We start from the raw sequence: 14392 nt of genomic DNA, 5'->3' as shown, positions 1-14392 counted from the left end.
GTTAGAGTCCCGGCTAGCGCATGAAAATGTGTTTTATGAATCCTATGACATTTTTCAAATGAATATATATTGAATCTCACTAAAAACATTACAATATTGCATTTCTCAAAGATGAGCCTCCAAGATGTCTCTATTCACCAAATTCTTAAAAAGCATAATAGTAACATTTCCTCTCCACAGGTAAAAAAAAAGTGCTATGGACACAAACACTAAAGACCCAAAGCTGCTATTGTAAAGGCAATTACATTTCCGAATTAACTACATTTGTTCCAAAAACTCTTTAGCACAATCTTCCTTGAACTAAAAATACATCCATGGAGCAAAGATATGTATTTCTTATCTTGGGAAATCTATACAACAGTGCAAATAGTACAATTTCACTTGAAAATCATAGCCAAATTGAACATTTTTGACTAAAGATCATCAATTGATTGTTAGTCATTTGTTGTGTGAATTATAGGTAGCTAAAAAGCGCTAGTAGTGTAGGGGTATCATGCAAGATTCCCATTCTTGCGACCTGGGTTCGAGTCCCAGCTAGCGCATAAAAGTGTGTCTTTTGAATTCTATAAAATCTGTTAAATTAATATATAATTAATCTTTATAAAAAACATAGCTTTATTGCTTTTCTCAGAGATAGTCCTTGAAGATGTCTCAATTCACAAAATTCTTAAAAAGCATAGAGGTAACATTTTCTCTCCACAGGTAAAAAAAATGTACCAGTGATACAAACACTAAAGAGTTAAAGCTTTAATTGTGAAGTCAATTATATTTCTTAATTTTTTACATCTCCTCCACAATGTCATTATCAAATCTTTCCTTGAAAAAAAATACATCCAAAGAGTAAATATATGTATTTCTTATTGTGGGAAACTTATAAGGCAGTGGAGATAGTACAACTTCACTTGAAAAACACAGTCACATTGCACAATTTTCACTAGAGATTAACAATTGATTGCAAGACATCTTTTATGTGAATGTAGTTCTTTAAGAATGTGCTAGTGTAGGGGTATCATGCAAGATTATCATTCGTGCGACCTTGGTTTGAGACCTGGCTAGTGCATAATGTGTCTTTTGAATCCTATGAAATGTTTCAAATTAATATATATTGAATCTCACTAAAAACACTGCAATATTGCATTTCTCAGAGATTAGCATCCAAGATGTCTCTATTCACCAAATTCTTAAAAAGCATAGAAGTAACACTTCCTCTCCACAGGTAAAAAAAATGTGCTACTGACACAAACACTAAAGACCCAAAGCTGCTATTGTAAAGGCAATTACATTTCCGAATTATTTATATTTGTTCCACAAACTCTTTAGCACAATCTTCCTTGAACTAAAAATACATCCATGGAGCAAAGATATGTATTTCTTATCTTGGGAAATCTATACAACAGTGCAAATAGTACAATTTCACTTGAAAATCATAGCCAAATTGAACATTTTTGACTAAAGATCATCAATTGATTGTTAGTCATTTGTTGTGTGAATTATAGGTAGCTAAAAAGCGCTAGTAGTGTAGGGGTATCATGCAAGATTCCCATTCTTGCGACCCGGCTTCGAGTCCCGGTTAGCGCATGAAAATGTGTTTTTTTAATCCTATGACATTTTTCAAATTAATATATATTGAATCTCACTAAAAACATTACAATATTTCATTTATCAAAGATGAGTCTCCAAGATGTCTCTATTCACCAAATTCTTAAAAAGCATTATAGTAACATTTCCTCTCCACAGGTAAAAAAAAAGTGCTACGGACACAAACACTAAAGACCCAAAGCTGCTATTGTAAAGGCAATTACATTTCCGAATTAACTACATTTGTTCCAAAAACTCTTTAGCACAATCTTCCTTGAACTAAAAATACATCCATGGAGCAAAGATATGTATTTCTTATCTTGGGAAATCTATACAACAGTGCAAAAAGTACAATTTCACTTGAAAATCATAGCCAAATTGAACATTTTTGACTAAAGATCATCAATTGATTGTTAGTCATTTGTTGTGTGAATTATAGGTAGCTAAAAAGCGCTATTAAAGTAGGGGTAACATGCAAGATTCCCATTCTTGCGACCTGGGTTCGAGTCCCAGCTAGCACATAAAAGTGTGTCTTTTGAATTCTATAAAATCTGTTAAATTAATATATAATTAATCTGTATAAAAAACATAGCTTTATTGCTTTTCTCAGAGATAGTCCTTGAAGATGTCTCAATTCACAAAATTCTTAAAAAGCATAGAGGTAACATTTTCTCTCCACAGGTAAAAAAAAATGTACCAGTGATACAAACACTAAAGAGTTAAGCTTTAATTGTGAAGTCAATTATAATTCTTAATTTTTTAAATCTGTTCCACAATGTCATTATCAAATCTTTCCTTGAAAAAAAATACATCCAAAGAGTAAATATATGTATTTCTTCATGTGGGAAACTTATAAGGCAGTGGAGATAGTACAACTTCACTTGAAAAACACAGTCACATTGCACAATTTTCACTAGAGATTAACAATTGATTGCAAGACTTCTTTTATGTGAATGTAGTTCTTTAAGAATGTGCTAGTGTAGGGGTATCATGCAAGATTATCATTCATACGACCTTGGTTTGAGACCCGGCTAGTGCATAATGAGTCTTTTGAATCCTATGAAATGTTTCAAATTAATATATATTGAATCTCACTAAAAACACTGCAATATTGCATTTCTCAGAGATTAGCATCCAAGATGTCTCTATTCACCAAATTCTTAAAAAGCATAGAAGTAACACTTCCTCTCCACAGGTAAAAAAATTGTGCTACTGACACAAACACTAAAGTCCCAAAGCTGCTATTGTAAAGGCAATTACATTTCCGAATTATTTATATTTGCTCCAAAAACTCTTTAGCACAATCTTCCTTGAACTAAAAATACATCCATGGAGCAAATGTATGTACTTCTTATCTTGGGAAATCTATACTACAGTGCAAATAGAACAATTTCACTTGAAAATCATAGCCAAATTGAACATTTTTGACTAAAGATTATCAATTGATTGTTAGTCATTTGTTGTGTGAATTAAAGGTTTCTAAAGAGCGCTAGTAGTGTAGGGGTATCATGCAAGATTCCCATTTTTGCGACGCGGGTTCGAGTCCCGGCTAGCGCATGAAAATGTGTTTTTTGAATCCTAGGACATTTTTCAAATTAATATATATTGAATCTCATTAAAAACATTACAATATTGCATTTCTCAAAGATGAGCCTCAAAGATGTCTCTATTCACCAAATTCTTAAAAAGCATAATAGTAACATTTCCTCTCCACAGGTAAAAAAAATGTGCTACTGACACAAACACTAAAAACCCAAAGCTGCTATTGTAAAGGCAATTACATTTCCGAATTATTTATGTTTGTTCCACAAACTCTTTAGCACAATCTTCCTTGAACTAAAAATACATCCATGGAGCAAAGATATGTATTTCTTATCTTGGGAAATCTATACAACAATGCAAATAGTACAATTTCACTTGAAAATCATAGCCAAATTGAACATTTTTGACTAAAGATCATCAATTGCTTGTTAGTCATTTGTTGTGTGAATTATAGGTAGCTAAAAAGCGCTAGTAGTGTAGGGGTATCATGCAAGATTCCCATTCTTGCGACCTGGGTTCGAGTCTCAGCTAGCACATAAAAGTGTGTCTTTTGAATTCTTTAAAATCTGTTAAATTAATATATAATTAATCTGTATAAAAAACATAGCTTTATTGCTTTTCTCAGAGATAGTCCTTGAAGATGTCTCAATTCACAAAATTCTTAAAAAGCATAGAGGTAACATTTTCTCTCCACAGGTAAAAAAAATGTACCAGTGATACAAACACTAAAGAGTTAAAGCTTTAATTGTGAAGTCAATTATATTTCTTAATTTTTTACATCTGCTCCACAATGTCATTATCAAATCTTTCCTTGAAAAAAAATACATCCAAAGAGTAAATATATGTATTTCTTATTGTGGGAAACTTATAAGGCAGTGGAGATAGTTCAGCTTCTCTTGAAAAACACAGTCACATTGCACAATTTTCACTAGAGATTAACAATTGATTGCAAGACTTCTTTTATGTGAATGTAGTTCTTTAAGAATGTGCTAGTGTAGGGGTATCATGCAAGATTATCATTCGTGCGACCTTGGTTTGAGACCCGCCTAGTGCATAATGTGTCTTTTGAATCCTATGAAATGTTTCAAATTAATATATATTGAATCTCACTAAAAACACTGCAATATTGCATTTCTCAGAGATTAGCATCCAAGATGTCTCTATTCACCAAATTCTTAAAAAGCATAGAAGTAACACTTCCTCTCCACAGGTAAAAAAATTGTGCTACTGACACAAACACTACAGTCCCAAAGCTGCTATTGTAAAGGCAATTACATTTCCGAATTATTTATATTTGCTCCAAAAACTCTTTAGCATAATCTTCCTTTAACTAAAAATACATCCATGGAGCAAATGTATGTACTTCTTATCTTGGGAAATCTATACTACAGTGCAAATAGAACAATTTCACTTGAAAATCATAGCCAAATTGAACATTTTTGACTAAAGATTATCAATTGATTGTTAGTCATTTGTTGTGTGAATTAAAGGTTTCTAAAGAGCGCTAGTAGTGTAGGGGTATCATGCAAGATTCCCATTCTTGCGACCCGGGTTCGAGTCCCGGCTAGTGCATAAAAATGTGTTTTTTGAATCCTATGACATTTTTCAAATTAATATATATTGAATCTCACTAAAAACATTACAATATTGCATTTCTCAAAGATGAGCCTCTAAGATGTCTCTATTCTCCAAATTCTTGAAAAGCATAATAGTAACATTTCCTCTCCACAGGTGAAAAAAAAAAGTGCTACGGACACAAACACTAAAGACCCAAAGCTTCTATTGTAAAGGCAATTACATTTCCGAATTAACTACATTTGTTCCACAAACTCTTTAGCACAATCTTCCTTGAAGTAAAAATACATCCATGGAGCAAAGATATGTATTTCTTATCTTGGGAAATCTATACAACAGTGCAAATAGTACAATTTCACTTGAAAATCATAGCCAAATTGAACATTTTTGACTAAAGATCATCAATTGATTGTTAGTCATTTGTTGTGTGAATTATAGGTAGCTAAAAAGCGCTAGTAGTGTAGGGGTATCATGCAAGATTCCCATTCTTGCGACCTGGGTTCGAGTCCCAGCTAGCACATAAAAGTGTGTCTTTTGAATTCTATAAAATCTGTTAAATTAATATATAATTAATCTGTATAAAAAACATAGCTTTATTGCTTTTCTCAGAGATAGTCCTTGAAGATGTCTCAATTCACAAAATTCTTAAAAAGCATAGAGGTAACATTTTCTCTCCACAGGTAAAAAAATGTACAAGTGATACAAACACTAAAGAGTTAAAGCTTTAATTGTGAAGTCAATTATATTTCTTAATTTTTTACATCTGCTCCACAATGTCATTATCAAATCTTTCCTTGAAAAAAAATACATCCAAAGAGTAAATATATGTATTTCTTATTGTGGGAAACTTATAAGGCAGTGGAGATAGTTCAACTTCTCTTGAAAAACACAGTCACATTGCACAATTTTCACTAGAGATTAACAATTGATTGCAAGACATCTTTTATGTGAATGTAGTTCTTTAAGAATGTGCTAGTGTAGGGGTATCATGCAAGATTATCATTCGTGCGACCTTGGTTTGAGACCTGGCTAGTGCATAATGTGTCTTTTGAATCCTATGAAATGTTTCAAATTAATATATATTGAATCTCACTAAAAACACTGCAATATTGCATTTCTCAGAGATTAGCATCCAAGATGTCTCTATTCACCAAATTCTTAAAAAGCATAGAAGTAACACTTCCTCTCCACAGGTAAAAAAATTGTGCTACTGGCACAAACACTAAAGTCCCAATGCTGCTATTGTAAAGGCAATAACATTTCCGAATTATTTATACTTGCTCCACAAACTCTTTAGCACAATCTTCCTTGAACTAAAAATACATCCATGGAGAAAATGTATGTACTTCTTATCTTGGGAAATCTACACTACAGTGCAAATAGTACAATTTCACTTGAAAATCATAGCCAAATTGCACATTTTTGACTAAAGATTATCAACTGATTGTTAGTCATTTGTTATGTGAATTAAAAGTTTCTAAAGAGCGCTAGTAGTGTAGGGGTATCATGCAAGATTCCCATTCTTGTGACCCGGGTTAGAGTCCCGGCTAGTGCATGAAAATGTGTTTTTTGAATCCTATGACATTTTTCAAAATAATATATATTTAATCTCACTAAAAACATTACAATATTGCATTTCTCAAAGATGAGCCTCCAAGATGTCTCTATTCACCAAATTCTTAAAAAGCATAATAGTAACATTTCCTCTCCACAGGTAAAAAAAATGTGCTACTGACACAAACACTAAAGACCCAATGCTGCTATTGTAAAGGCAATTACATTTCCGAATTATTTATATTTGTTCCACAAACTCTTTAGCACAATCTTCCTTGAACTAAAAATACATCCATGGAGCAAAGATATGTATTTCTTATCTTGGGAAATCTATACAACAGTGCAAATAGTACAATTTCACTTGAAAATCATAGCCAAATTGAACATTTTTGACTAAAGATCATCAATTGATTGTTAGTCATTTGTTGTGTGAATTAAAGGTTTCTAAAGAGCGCTAGTAGTGTAGGGGTATCATGCAAGATTCCCATTCTTGCGACCCGGGTTCGAGTCCCGGCTAGCGCATGAAAATGTGTTTTTTGAATCCTAGGACATTTTTCAAATTAATATATATTGAATCTCATTAAAAACATTACAATATTGCATTTCTCAAAGATGAGCCTCAAAGATGTCTCTATTCACCAAATTCTTAAAAAGCATAATCGTAACATTTCCTCTCCACAGGTAAAAAAAATGTGCTACTGACACAAACACTAAAAACCCAAAGCTGCTATTGTAAAGGCAATTACATTTCCGAATTATTTATGTTTGTTCCACAAACTCTTTAGCACAATCTTCCTTGAACAAAAATACACCCATGGAGCAAAGATATGTATTTCTTATCTTGGGAAATCTATACAACAATGCAAATAGTACAATTTCACTTGAAAATCATAGCCAAATTGAACATTTTTGACTAAAGATCATCAATTGATTGTTAGTCATTTGTTGTGTGAATTATAGGTAGCTAAAAAGCGCTAGTAGTGTAGGGGTATCATGCAAGATTCCCATTCTTGTGACCTGGGTTCGAGTCCCAGCTAGCACATAAAAGTGTGTCTTTTGAATTCTATAAAATCTGTTAAATTAATATATAATTAATCTGTATAAAAAACATAGCTTTATTGCTTTTCTCAGAGATAGTCCTTGAAGATGTCTCAATTCACAAAATTCTTAAAAAGCATAGAGGTAACATTTTCTCTCCACAGGTAAAAAAAATGTACCAGTGATACAAACACTAAAGAGTTAAAGCTTTAATTGTGAAGTCAATTATATTTCTTAATTTTTTACATCTGCTCCACAATGTCATTATCAAATCTTTCCTTGAAAAAAAATACATCCAAAGAGTAAATATATGTATTTCTTATTGTGGGAAACTTATAAGGCAGTGGAGATAGTTCAGCTTCACTTGAAAAACACAGTCACATTGCACAATTTTCACTAGAGATTAACAATTGATTGCAAGACTTCTTTTATGTGAATGTAGTTCTTTAAGAATGTGCTAGTGTAGGGGTATCATGCAAGATTATCATTCGTGCGACCTTGGTTTGAGACCCGGCTAGTGCATAATGTGTCTTTTGAATCCTATGAAATGTTTCAAATTAATATATATTGAATCTCACTAAAAACACTGCAATATTGCATTTCTCAGAGATTAGCATCCAAGATGTCTCTATTCACCAAATTCTTAAAAAGCATAGAAGTAACACTTCCTCTCCACAGGTAAAAAAATTGTGCTACTGACACAAACACTACAGTCCCAAAGCTGCTATTGTAAAGGCAATTACATTTCCGAATTATTTATATTTGCTCCAAAAACTCTTTAGCATAATCTTCCTTTAACTAAAAATACATCCATGGAGCAAATGTATGTACTTCTTATCTTGGGAAATCTATACTACTGTGCAAATAGAACAATTTCACTTGAAAATCATAGCCAAATTGAACATTTTTGACTAAAGATTATCAATTGATTGTTAGTCATTTGTTGTGTGAATTAAAGGTTTCTAAAGAGCGCTAGTAGTGTAGGGGTATCATGCAAGATTCCCATTCTTGCGACCCGGGTTCGAGTCCCGGCTAGCGCATAAAAATGTGTTTTTTGAATCCTATGACATTTTTCAAATTAATATATATTGAATCTCACTAAAAACATTACAATATTGCATTTCTCAAAGATGAGCCTCTAAGATGTCTCTATTCTCCAAATTCTTGAAAAGCATAATAGTAACATTTCCTCTCCACAGGTAAAAAAAAAGTGCTACGGACACAAACACTAAAGACCCAAAGTTTCTATTGTAAAGGCAATTACATTTCTGAATTAACTACATTTGTTCCACAAACTCTTTAGCACAATCTTCCTTGAAGTAAATATACATCCATGGAGCAAAGATATGTATTTCTTATCATGGGAAATCTATACAACAGTGCAAATAGTACAATTTCACTTGAAAATCATAGCCAAATTGAACATTTTTGACTAAAGATCATCAATTGATTGTTAGTCATTTGTTGTGTGAATTATAGGTAGCTAAAAAGCGCTAGTAGTGTAGGGGTATCATGCAAGATTCCCATTCTTGCGACCTGGTTTGGAGTCCCAGCTAGCACATAAAAGTGTGTCTTTTGAATTCTATAAAATCTGTTAAATTAATATATAATTAATCTGTATAAAAAACATAGCTTTATTGCTTTTCTCAGAGATAGTCCTTGAAGATGTCTCAATTCACAAAATTCTTAAAAAGCATAGAGGTAACATTTTCTCTCCACAGGTAAAAAAAAATGTACCAGTGATACAAACACTAAAGAGTTAAAGCTTTAATTGTGAAGTCAATTATATTTCTTAATTTTTTAAATCTGCTCCACAATGTCATTATCAAATCTTTCCTTGAAAAAAAATACATCCAAAGAGTAAATATATGTATTTCTTATTGTGGGAAACTTATAAGGCAGTGGAGATAGTACAACTTCACTTGAAAAACACAGTCACATTGCACAATTTTCACTAGAGATTAACAATTGATTGCAAGACTTCTTTTATGTGAATGTAGTTCTTTAAGAATGTGCTAGTGTAGGGGTATCATGCAAGATTATCATTCGTGCGACCTTGGTTTGAGACCCGGCTAGTGCATAATGTGTCTTTTGAATCCTATGAAATGTTTCAAATTAATATATATTGAATCTCACTAAAAACACTGCAATATTGCATTTCTCAGAGATTAGCATCCAAGATGTCTCTAGTCACCAAATTCTTAAAAAGCATAGAAGTAACACTTCCTCTCCACAGGTAAAAAAATTGTGCTACTGGCACAAACACTAAAGTCCCAAAGCTGCTATTGTAAAGGCAATAACATTTCCGAATTATTTGTATTTTCTCCACTAACTCTTTAGCACAATCCTCCTTGAACTAAAAATACATCCATGGAGAAAATGTATGTACTTCTTATCTTGGGAAATCTATACAACAGTGCAAATAGTACAATTTCACTTGAAAATCATAGCCAAATTGCACATTTTTGACTAAAGATTATCAATTGATTGTTAGTCATTTGTTATGTGAATTAAAAGTTTCTAAAGAGCGCTAGTAGTGTAGGGGTATCAAGCAAGATTCCCATTCTTGTGACCCGGTTAGAGTCCCGGCTAGCGCATGAAAATGTGTTTTATGAATCCTATGACATTTTTCAAATGAATATATATTGAATCTCACTAAAAACATTACAATATTGCATTTCTCAAAGATGAGCCTCCAAGATGTCTCTATTCACCAAATTCTTAAAAAGCATAATAGTAACATTTCCTCTCCACAGGTAAAAAAAAAGTGCTATGGACACAAACACTAAAGACCCAAAGCTGCTATTGTAAAGGCAATTACATTTCCGAATTAACTACATTTGTTCCAAAAACTCTTTAGCACAATCTTCCTTGAACTAAAAATACATCCATGGAGCAAAGATATGTATTTCTTATCTTGGGAAATCTATACAACAGTGCAAATAGTACAATTTCACTTGAAAATCATAGCCAAATTGAACATTTTTGACTAAAGATCATCAATTGATTGTTAGTCATTTGTTGTGTGAATTATAGGTAGCTAAAAAGCGCTAGTAGTGTAGGGGTATCATGCAAGATTCCCATTCTTGCGACCTGGGTTCGAGTCCCAGCTAGCGCATAAAAGTGTGTCTTTTGAATTCTATAAAATCTGTTAAATTAATATATAAATAATCTGTATAAAAAACATAGCTTTATTGCTTTTCTCAGAGATAGTCCTTGAAGATGTCTCAATTCACAAAATTCTTAAAAAGCATAGAGGTAACATTTTCTCTCCACAGGTAAAAAAAATGTACCAGTGATACAGACACTAAAGAGTTAAAGCTTTAATTGTGAAGTCAATTATATTTCTTAATTTTTTACATCTGCTCCACAATGTCATTATCAAATCTTTCCTTGAAAAAAAATGCATCCAAAGATTAAATATATGTATTTCTTATTGTGGGAAACTTATAAGGCAGTGGAGATAGTACAACTTCACTTGAAAAACACAATCACATTGCACAATTTTCACTAGAGATTAACAATTGATTGTAAGACTTCTTTTATGTGAATGTAGTTCTTTAAGAATGTGCTAGTGTAGGGGTATCATGCAAGATTATCATTCGTGCGACCTTGGTTTGAGACCTGGCTAGTGCATAATGTGTCTTTTGAATCCTATGAAATGTTTCAAATTAATATATATTGAATCTCACTAAAAACACTGCAATATTGCATTTCTCAGAGATTAGCATCCAAGATGTCTCTATTCACCAAATTCTTAAAAAGCATAGAAGTAACACTTCCTCTCCACAGGTAAAAAAATTGTGCTACTGACACAAACACTAAAGTCCCAAAGCTGCTATTGTAAAGGCAATTACATTTCCGAATTATTTATATTTGCTCCAAAAACTCTTGAGCACAATCTTCCTTGAACTAAAAATACATCCATGGAGCAAATGTATGTACTTCTTATCTTGGGAAATCTATACTACAGTGCAAATAGAACAATTTCACTTGAAAATCATAGCCAAATTGAACATTTTTGACTAAAGATTATCAATTGATTGTTAGTCATTTGTTGTGTGAATTAAAGGTTTCTAAAGAGCGCTAGTAGTGTAGGGGTATCAAGCAAGATTCCCATTCTTGCGACCCGGGTTCGAGTCCCGGCTAGCGCATGAAAATGTGTTTTTTGAATCCTAGGACATTTTTCAAATTAATATATATTGAATCTCATTAAAAACATTACAATATTGCATTTCTCAAAGATGAGCCTCAAAGATGTCTCTATTCACCAAATTCTTAAAAAGCATAATAGTAACATTTCCTCTCCACAGGTAAAAAAAATGTGCTACTGACACAAACACTAAAAACCCAAAGCTGCTATTGTAAAGGCAATTACATTTCCGAATTATTTATGTTTGTTCCACAAACTCTTTAGCACAATCTTCCTTGAACTAAAAATACATCCATGGAGCAAAGATATGTATTTCTTATCTTGGGAAATCTATACAACAATGCAAATAGTACAATTTCACTTGAAAATCATAGCCAAATTGAACATTTTTGACTAAAGATCATCAATTGATTGTTAGTCATTTGTTGTGTGAATTATAGGTAGCTAAAAAGCGCTAGTAGTGTAGGGGTATCATGCAAGATTCCCATTCTTGTGACCTGGGTTCGAGTCCCAGCTAGCACATAAAAGTGTGTCTTTTGAATTCTATAAAATCTGTTAAATTAATATATAATTAATCTGTATAAAAAACATAGCTTTATTGCTTTTCTCAGAGATAGTCCTCGAAGATGTCTCAATTCACAAAATTCTTAAAAAGCATAGAGGTAACATTTTCTCTCCACAGGTAAAAAAAATGTACCAGTGATACAAACACTAAAGAGTTAAAGCTTTAATTGTGAAGTCAATTATATTTCTTAATTTTTTACATCTGCTCCACAATGTCATTATCAAATCTTTCCTTGAAAAAAAATACATCCAAAGAGTAAATATATGTATTTCTTATTGTGGGAAACTTATAAGGCAGTGGAGATAGTTCAGCTTCACTTGAAAAACACAGTCACATTGCACAATTTTCACTAGAGATTAACAATTGATTGCAAGACTTCTTTTATGTGAATGTAGTTCTTTAAGAATGTGCTAGTGTAGGGGTATCATGCAAGATTATCATTCGTGCGACCTTGGTTTGAGACCCGGCTAGTGCATAATGTGTCTTTTGAATCCTATGAAATGTTTCAAATTAATATATATTGAATCTCACTAAAAACACTGCAATATTGCATTTCTCAGAGATTAGCATCCAAGATGTCTCTATTCACCAAATTCTTAAAAAGCATAGAAGTAACACTTCCTCTCCACAGGTAAAAAAATTGTGCTACTGACACAAACACTAAAGTCCCAAAGCTGCTATTGTAAAGGCAATTACATTTCCGAATTATTTATATTTGCTCCAAAAACTCTTTAGCATAATCTTCCTTTAACTAAAAATACATCCATGGAGCAAATGTATGTACTTCTTATCTTGGGAAATCTATACTACAGTGCAAATAGAACAATTTCACTTGAATATCATAGCCAAATTGAACATTTTTGACTAAAGATTATCAATTGATTGTTAGTCATTTGTTGTGTGAATTAAAGGTTTCTAAAGAGCGCTAGTAGTGTAGGGGTATCATGCAAGATTCCCGTTCTTGCGACCCGGCTTCGAGTCCCGGTTAGCGCATGAAAATGTGTTTTTTTAATCCTATGACATTTTTCAAATTAATATATATTGAATCTCACTAAAAACATTACAATATTGCATTTATCAAAGATGAGTCTCCAAGATGTCTCTATTCACCAAATTCTTAAAAAGCATTATAGTAACATTTCCTCTCCACAGGTAAAAAAAAAGTGCTACGGACACAAACACTAAAGACCCACAGCTGCTATTGTAAAGGCAATTACATTTCCGAATTAACTACATTTGTTCCAAAAACTCTTTAGCACAATCTTCCTTGAACTAAAAATACATCCATGGAGCAAAGATATGTATTTCTTATCTTGGGAAATCTATACAACAGTGCAAATAGTACAATTTCACTTGAAAATCATAGCCAAATTGAACATTTTTGACTAAAGATCATCAATTGATTGTTAGTCATTTGTTGTGTGAATTATAGGTAGCTAAAAAGCGCTATTAAAGTAGGGGTAACATGCAAGATTCCCATTCTTGCGACCTGGGTTCGAGTCCCAGCTAGCACATAAAAGTGTGTCTTTTGAATTCTATAAAATCTGTTAAATTAATATATAATTAATCTGTATAAAAAACATAGCTTTATTGCTTTTCTCAGAGATAGTCCTTGAAGATGTCTCAATTCACAAAATTCTTAAAAAGCATAGAGGTAACATTTTCTCTCCACAGGTAAAAAAAATGTACCAGTGATACAAACACTAAAGAGTTAAAGCTTTAATTGTGAAGTCAATTATATTTCTTAATTTTTTAAATCTGTTCCACAATGTCATTATCAAATCTTTCCTTGAAAAAAAATACATCCAAAGAGTAAATATATGTATTTCTTATTGTGGGAAACTTATAAGGCAGTGGAGATAGTACAACTTCACTTGAAAAACACAGTCACATTGCACAATTTTCACTAGAGATTAACAATTGATTGCAAGACTTCTTTTATGTGAATGTAGTTCTTTAAGAATGTGCTAGTGTAGGGGTATCATGCAAGATTATCATTCGTGCGACCTTGGTTTGAGACCCGGCTAGTGCATAATGAGTCTTTTGAATCCTATGAAATGTTTCAAATTAATATATATTGAATCTCACTAAAAACACTGCAATATTGCATTTCTCAGAGATTAGCATCCAAGATGTCTCTATTCACCAAATTCTTAAAAAGCATAGAAGTAACACTTCCTCTCCACAGGTAAAAAAATTGTGCTACTGACACAAACACTAAAGTCCCAAAGCTGCTATTGTAAAGGCAATTACATTTTCGAATTATTTATATTTGCTCCAAAAACTCTTTAGCACAATCTTCCTTGAACTAAAAATGCATCCATGGAGCAAATGTATGTACTTCTTATCTTGGGAAATCTATACTACAGTGCAAATAGAACAATTTC

The 14392-nt window shown here is 32.3% G+C and overlaps 10 non-coding genes across 10 annotated transcripts; all 10 read left to right on the top strand.

Annotated features, from left to right (window-relative positions):
* The first annotated feature begins 471 nt into the window (after positions 1-471).
* On the top strand, positions 472-542 carry TRNAG-CCC (transfer RNA glycine (anticodon CCC)). The gene has a single exon. It is a non-coding gene; the product is annotated as a tRNA-Gly (tRNA).
* A 4079-nt stretch (positions 543-4621) lies between these two features.
* Positions 4622-4692, top strand: TRNAG-CCC (transfer RNA glycine (anticodon CCC)). The gene has a single exon. It is a non-coding gene; the product is annotated as a tRNA-Gly (tRNA).
* A 452-nt stretch (positions 4693-5144) lies between these two features.
* On the top strand, positions 5145-5215 carry TRNAG-CCC (transfer RNA glycine (anticodon CCC)). Its single transcript has one exon. It is a non-coding gene; the product is annotated as a tRNA-Gly (tRNA).
* Positions 5216-6179: 964 nt separating this feature from the next.
* TRNAG-CCC (transfer RNA glycine (anticodon CCC)) lies at positions 6180-6250 on the top strand. The gene has a single exon. It is a non-coding gene; the product is annotated as a tRNA-Gly (tRNA).
* A 450-nt stretch (positions 6251-6700) lies between these two features.
* Positions 6701-6771, top strand: TRNAG-CCC (transfer RNA glycine (anticodon CCC)). Its single transcript has one exon. It is a non-coding gene; the product is annotated as a tRNA-Gly (tRNA).
* Positions 6772-7220: 449 nt separating this feature from the next.
* On the top strand, positions 7221-7291 carry TRNAG-CCC (transfer RNA glycine (anticodon CCC)). Its single transcript has one exon. It is a non-coding gene; the product is annotated as a tRNA-Gly (tRNA).
* Positions 7292-8256: 965 nt separating this feature from the next.
* On the top strand, positions 8257-8327 carry TRNAG-CCC (transfer RNA glycine (anticodon CCC)). The gene has a single exon. It is a non-coding gene; the product is annotated as a tRNA-Gly (tRNA).
* A 2007-nt stretch (positions 8328-10334) lies between these two features.
* Positions 10335-10405, top strand: TRNAG-CCC (transfer RNA glycine (anticodon CCC)). Its single transcript has one exon. It is a non-coding gene; the product is annotated as a tRNA-Gly (tRNA).
* Positions 10406-11370: 965 nt separating this feature from the next.
* TRNAG-CCC (transfer RNA glycine (anticodon CCC)) lies at positions 11371-11441 on the top strand. The gene has a single exon. It is a non-coding gene; the product is annotated as a tRNA-Gly (tRNA).
* Positions 11442-11891: 450 nt separating this feature from the next.
* Positions 11892-11962, top strand: TRNAG-CCC (transfer RNA glycine (anticodon CCC)). Its single transcript has one exon. It is a non-coding gene; the product is annotated as a tRNA-Gly (tRNA).
* The last annotated feature ends 2430 nt before the right edge of the window (positions 11963-14392 follow it).

Source organism: Taudactylus pleione, unplaced genomic scaffold (genome assembly GCF_031769625.1).
Source record: "Taudactylus pleione unplaced genomic scaffold, aTauple2 ptg000497l, whole genome shotgun sequence".
Lineage (NCBI taxonomy): Eukaryota > Metazoa > Chordata > Amphibia > Anura > Myobatrachidae > Taudactylus > Taudactylus pleione.
Note: the sequence above shows the minus strand (reverse complement) of the source record. Positions and strands in the feature narration are given on the sequence as shown.